Here is a 6707-nt window from a genome sequence, read left to right as displayed (position 1 = left end):
GTGACATTGCCTACAAGAGTTATCGGGGATTTCTATTGGAGAAGCATTTTTAGACTATCTTCATATACGTCTTTGCTATTATTAGTGAAGCTGACAAGAATAACGAAACACTTCCTGGTCGCGTTTTTGAAAATCCTTCAAAATAAGAGTAGATACTATTCTGTGTAATGGATTATTTATGGTGTCAATTTTACGTAAAAAAATTGTTCTATTCTAATTCAAATACATCGTAAACATGAAAAATGAAGTTGGACATGTAAAAATAATATTTTCGAGGAAAAGTGAAAAAAATAATGTTGAGATAAAAACATATTTTTGAGGGGGATATAATTATTTTTGTTTTGCTTTTGCTTTTTTGTTTTTGAACTCAACATCCATTATTTCACTTTTCCTTTAAAATATTATTTTTACATGTTCAACTAAATTTTTCCTGTGTACAATATATATATTTTTTAATTCAATACTAAACCCTTTACACTGCATCCCCACCCTCACAAAATTACTGTTGTTGTTTACGTAATCCAAAAACGGTCCATTATAAATCGCAATCTGGAAAATATATTCCGGGTAACCATTTAATTAACTATTTAGCAGTCTTATGGCTATTTAGCAGTCTAATGGCTTGGGGGTAGAAGATGTCTCGGAGCCTGTTGGTCCGTGAGTCGATGCTTCGGTAACGGTTGCCGGACGGTAGCATGGTGAAGAATCTATGGCTTGGGTGGCTGAAGTCTTTGGCAATTTTTCGGGCCTCAATCAAATCAAATTTCTAATCAAATCAAACTTTATTTGTCACATGCGCCGAATACAACAGGTGTAGACCTTACCGTGACATGCTAACTTACAAGCCCTTAACCAACAATGCAGTTCAAGAAAGTATTTACACAATAAAATAACAATAACGAGGCTATATACAGGGGGTACCGAGTCAATGTGCGGGGGTACAGGTTAGTCGAGGTAATTTGTACATGTAGGTAGGGGTAAAGTGACTATGCATAGATAATAGACAGAGGGTATCAGCAGTGTAAAAACAAATGGAGGGGGTAAATAGTAAATAGTCCGGGTGGCCATACGAAAAATTGTTCAGCAGTCTTATGGCTTGGGGGTAGAAGCTGTTAAGGAGCCTTTTGGTCCTAGACTTGGCGCTCTGGTACCGCTTGCCGTGCGGTAGCAGAGAGAACAGTCTATAACTTGGTTGACTGGAGTCTTTGACAATTGTTTGGGCTTTCTTCTGACACCGCCTAGTATATAGGTCCTGGATGGCAGGAAGCATGGCCCCAATGATGTACTGGGCCGTATGCACTACTCTCTGTAGTGCCTTACGGTCAGATGCAGAGCAGTTGCCATACCAGGCAGTGATGCAACCGGTCAGGATGCTCTCGATGGTGCAGCTGTATAACTATTTGAGGATCTGTGGACCCAAGCCAAGTCTCCTGAGGGGGGAAATGTGTTGTCGTGCCCTCTTCACGACTGTCTTGGTGTGTTTGGACCACAATAGTTTGTTGATGATGTGGACACCAAGGAACTTGAAACTCTCGACCCGCTCCACTACAGATCCGTTGATGTTAATGGGGGCCTGTTTGGCCCGCCTTTCCTGTAGTCCACGATCAGCTCCTTTGTCTTGCTCACATTGAGGGAGAGGTTGTTGTCCTGGCACCACACTGCCAGGTCTCTGACCTCCTCCCTATAGGCTGTCTCATCGTTGTCGGTGATCAGGCCTACCACTGTTGTGTCGTCAGCAAACCTAATGATGGTGTTGGAGTCGTGTTTGGCCACGCAGTCGTGGGTGAACAGGGAGTACAGGAGGGGACTAAGCACGCACCCCTGAGGGGCCCCAGTGTTGTGGATCAGCGTGGCAGACGTGTTGTTGCCTACCCTTACCACCTGGAGGCAGCCCGTCAGGAAGTCCAGGATCCAGTTGCAGAGGGAGTTGTTTAGTCCCAGGGTCCTTAGCTTAATGATGAGCTTTGTGGGCACTATTGTGTTGAACGCTGAGCTGTAGTCAATGAACAGCATTCTCACATAGGTGTTCGTTTTGTCCAGTTGGGAAAGGGCAGTGTGGAGTGCGATTGAGATTGCGTAATCTGTGGATCTGTTGGGGGGATATGCGAATTGGAGTGGGTCTAGAGTATCTGGGATGATGCTGTTGATGTGAGACATGACCAGTCTTTCAAAGCACTTCATGGCTACCGACGTGAGTAGCATGGGGCGGTAATCATTTAGGCAGGTTACCTTTGCTTCCTTGGGCACAGGGACTATGGCGGTCTGCTTGAACATGTAGGTATTACAGACTCGGTCAGCGAGAGGTTGAAAATGTCAGTGAAGACACTTGCCAGTTGAGTAATCTCAGTTCTGATGTCCAGAAGTTATTTTCGGTCATAAGAGCGGTAGCAGCAACATTATGTACACAATAAGTTAAAAAATAAGTTACAAACAACGCGATTTCATTTGTCACATGCTTTGTAAACAACAGGTGTAGACTAACAGTGAAATGCTTACTTACTGGCCCTTCCCAACAATGCAGAGAGAAAAAAATAGAAAAAATTATAACACAAGGAATAAATACACAATGAGTAACGATAACTTGGCTATATACAGTACCAGTCAAAAGTTTGGACACACCAACTCATTCAAGGGTTGTTCTTTATTTTTACTATGTTTTACATTGTAGAATAATAGTGAAGACATCAAAACTATGAAATAACACATGGAATCATGTAGTAACCCAAAAAGTTTTAAACAAATCAAAATATATTTTATATTAGAGATTCTTCAAATAGCCACCAATTTGCCTTGATGACAGCTTTGCACACTATTTGCATTCTCTCAACCAGCTTCATGAGGAGCGCTTTTCCAACAGTCTTGAAGGAGTTCCCACATATGCTGAGCACTTGTTTGCTGCTTTTCCTTCACTCTGCGGTCCAACTCATCCCAAACCATCTCAATTGGGTTAAGGTCAGGGGATTGTGGAGGACAGGTCATATGATGCAGCACTCCATCACTCTCCTTGGTCAAATAGCTCTTACACAGCCTGGATGTGTTTTGGGTCATTGTCCTGTTGAAAAACAAATGATAGTCCCACTAAGCGCAAACCAGATGGGATGGCGTATCATTGCAGAATGCTGTGGTAGCCATGCTGGTTAAGTGTGCCTTGAATTGTAAATAAATCACAGACAGTGTCACCAGCAAAGCACCTCCACACCATCACACCTCCTCCTCCATGCTATATGGTGGGAACCACACATGCGGAGATCATCCGTTCACCTACTCTGCGTCTCACAAAGAGTGGACTAATCAGACCAAAGGACAGATTTCCACCGGTCGAATGTCCATTGCTCGTGTTTCTTGGCCCAAGCAAGTCTCTTCTTCTTATTACTGTCCTTTAGTAGTGGTTTCTTTGCAGCAATTCGACCATGAAGGCCTGATTCTTGCAGTCTCCTCTGAACAGTTGATGTTGAGATGTGTCTGTTACTTGAACTCTGTGAAGCATTTATTTGGGCTGCAATCTGAGGTGCAGTTAACTCTAATTAACTTATCCTCTCCAGCATAGGTAACTCTGGGTCTTCCTTTCCTGTGGCGGTCCTCATGAGAGCCAGTTTCATCATAGCGCTTGATGGTTTTTGTCCAAATTGTCCATATTGACTGACTTTCATGTCTTAAAGTAATGATGGACTGTCTTTTCGCTTTGCTTATTTGAGCTGTTCTTGACATAATATGGACTTGGTCTTTTAACAAATAGGGCTATCTTCTGTATACCATCCCTACCTTGTCACAACATAACTGATTGGCTCAAACGCAATAAGAAGGAAAGAAATTCCACAAATTAACTTTTAAGAAGGCACACCTGTTAATTGAAATGCATTCCAGGTGACTACCTCATGAAGCTGGTTGAGAGAATGCCAAGAGTGTGCAAAGCTTTCAACAAGGCAAAGGGTGGCTATTTGAAGAATCTCAAATATAATATATATTTTGATTTGTTTAACGCTTTTTTTGGTTACTACATGTTATGTCACAGTTTTGATGTCTTCACTATTATTCTACAATGTAGAAAATAGTAAAAAAATAAAGAAAAACCCTTGAATGAGTAGGTGTTCTAAAACTTTTGACCGGTAGTGTAGGTAGGGGAGAGTGACTAGGCAACAAGATAGATAAGAAACAGTAACAGCAGCGTATGTGATGAGTCAAAATATTTAGTGCAAAGAGGGCCCAGTCAGATTAGCTGAGTAGCTATTTGGTTAACTATTTTGTAGTTTTATGGCTTGGGGGTAGAAGCTGTTCAGGGTCCTGTTTTTTCCAGACTTGGTGCATCAGTACCAGTTGCCATGAGGTAGCAGAGAGAACAGTCTGGAACTTGGGTGGCTGGACTAAGACCATTTTTAGGACATTCCTCTGACACCGCCTGGTATAGATGTTGGGTTAGTATGCGAATTGGAGTGGGTCCAGGGTGTCTGGGATGATGGCGTTGATGTGAGTCATGATCAACCTTTCAAAGCATTTCATGGCTACAAATGTGTGCTACGGGGCGATAGTCAATTAGACAGGTTACCTTGACGTTCTTGGGCACTGGGACTGTGGTGGCCTGCTTAAAACATGTAGGTATTACAGACTGGGTCAGGGAGTGGTTGAAAATGCCAGGGAAGACACTTGCTAGCTGGTCAGCACATGCCCTCACCTCCTCACCACCTGGGTTCCGTCGTGTCAAGAAGTCCAGGATCCAGTTGTAGAGGGAGGTGTTCAGTCCCAGGGTCCCCAGCTTGGTGATGAGCTGAACGCTGAGCTGTAGTCTATGAACAGCATTCTCACATAGTTATTGCAGATGACAAGCATACCCATAACATGATGCAGCCACCACCACACTTGAAATATGGAGAGTGGAACCCAGTGATGTGTTGTGTTGGATTTTCCCAAAACATAACACTTTGTATTCCGGACAAAAAGTTAATTCCTTCTGAAAATGTTTTGCCTTTTTACTTTAGTGCCTTGTTGTAAATAGGATGCATGTTTTGGAATATTTTTTATTCTGTACAGGCTTACTCCTTTTCACTCTGTCATTTGGGTTAGTATTTTGGAGTAACTACAATGTTGTTGATCCATCCTCAGTTTTCTCCTATCACAGCCATTAAAGTCTGTATCTGTTTTAAAATCGCCATTGGCCTCAGGGTGAATTCCCTGAGCGGTTTCCTTCCTCTCCGTCAACTCAGTGCCTCTTTGCTTGACATCATGGGAAAATAACAATTAATCAGCCAAGACCTCAGAAAAAAGATTGTAGACCTCCACAAGCCTGGTTCATCCTTGAGAGCAATTTCCAAACACCTGAAGGTACCATGTTAATCTGTAAAAACAATAGTACGCAAGTATAAACACCATGGGACCACGCAGCCATCATACCGCTCAGGAAGGAGACGCGTTCTGTCTCCTAGAGATGAATGTACTTTGGTGCGAAAAGTGCAAATCAATCAATCTATATCCACAGTAAAACAAGTCCTATATCGACATAACCTGAACGGCTGCTCAGCAAGGAAGAAGCCACTGCTCCAAAACCTCCATAAAAAATCCAGACTAAGGTTTGCAACTGCACATGGGGACAAATATTGTACTTTTTGGAGAAATGTACTCTGGTCTGATGAAACACAAATATAACTGTTTGGCCAAAATGACCATCATTATGTTTGGAGGAAAAAGGGGGAACTTGCAAGCCGAAGAACACCATCCCTACCGTGAAGTACGGGGGTGGCAGCATCATGCTGTGGGGGTGCTTTGCTGCAGGAGGGACTGGTGCACTTCACAAAATAGATGGCATCATGAGGAAGGGAAATTATGTGGATATATTGAAGCAACATCTCAAGACATCAGTCAGCAAGTTAAATCTTGGTCGTAAATGGGTCTTCCAAATGGACAATGACCCCAAGCATACTTCCAAAGTTGTGGCAAAATGGCTTAACGACAACAAAGTCAAGGTATTGGAGTGGCCATCACAAAGCCCTGACCTCAATCCTAAAGGAAATCTGTGGGCAGAGCTGAAAAAGCGTGTGCGAACAAGGAGGCCTACAAACCTGACTCAGTTACACCAGCTCTGTCAGGAGGAATGGGCCAAAATTCACCCAACCTATTGTGGGAAGCTTGTGGAAGGCTACCCGAAACATTTGACCCAAGTTAAACAATTTAAAGGCAATGCTACCAAATAATAATTGAGTGTATGTAAACTTCTGACCTCCTGGGAATGTGATGAAAGAAATAAAAGCTGAAATAAATCATTCTCTCTACTATTATTCTGACATTTCACATTCTTAAAATAAAGTGGTGATCCTAACTGACCTAAAACAGGGAATTTTTACTAGGATTAAATGTCAGGAATTGTGAAAAACTGAGTTTAAATGTATTTGGCTAAGGTGTATGTAAACTTCCGACTTCAACTGTATATATATATATATATATATATATATATATATATATATATATATATATATATATATATCAGCTCTGGAAAAAATTAAGAGACCACTGTAAAAATATAAGTTTATCTGCTTTTACTATTTATAGGTGTGTGTTTGGGTGAAATTAACATTTTTGTTTTATTCTATAAACTACTGACAACATTTCTCCCAAATTCCCCCCCAAAATATTGTCATTTAGAGCATTTATTTGCAGAAAATGACAACTGGTCAAAATAACAAAAAAGTGTTGTCAGACATTTACATTTACATTTACGT

This window comes from Coregonus lavaretus (assembly GCF_964263955.1).
Source record: "Coregonus lavaretus genome assembly, chromosome: 23".
In the NCBI taxonomy this organism is placed as follows: domain Eukaryota; kingdom Metazoa; phylum Chordata; class Actinopteri; order Salmoniformes; family Salmonidae; genus Coregonus; species Coregonus lavaretus.
Note: the sequence above shows the minus strand (reverse complement) of the source record.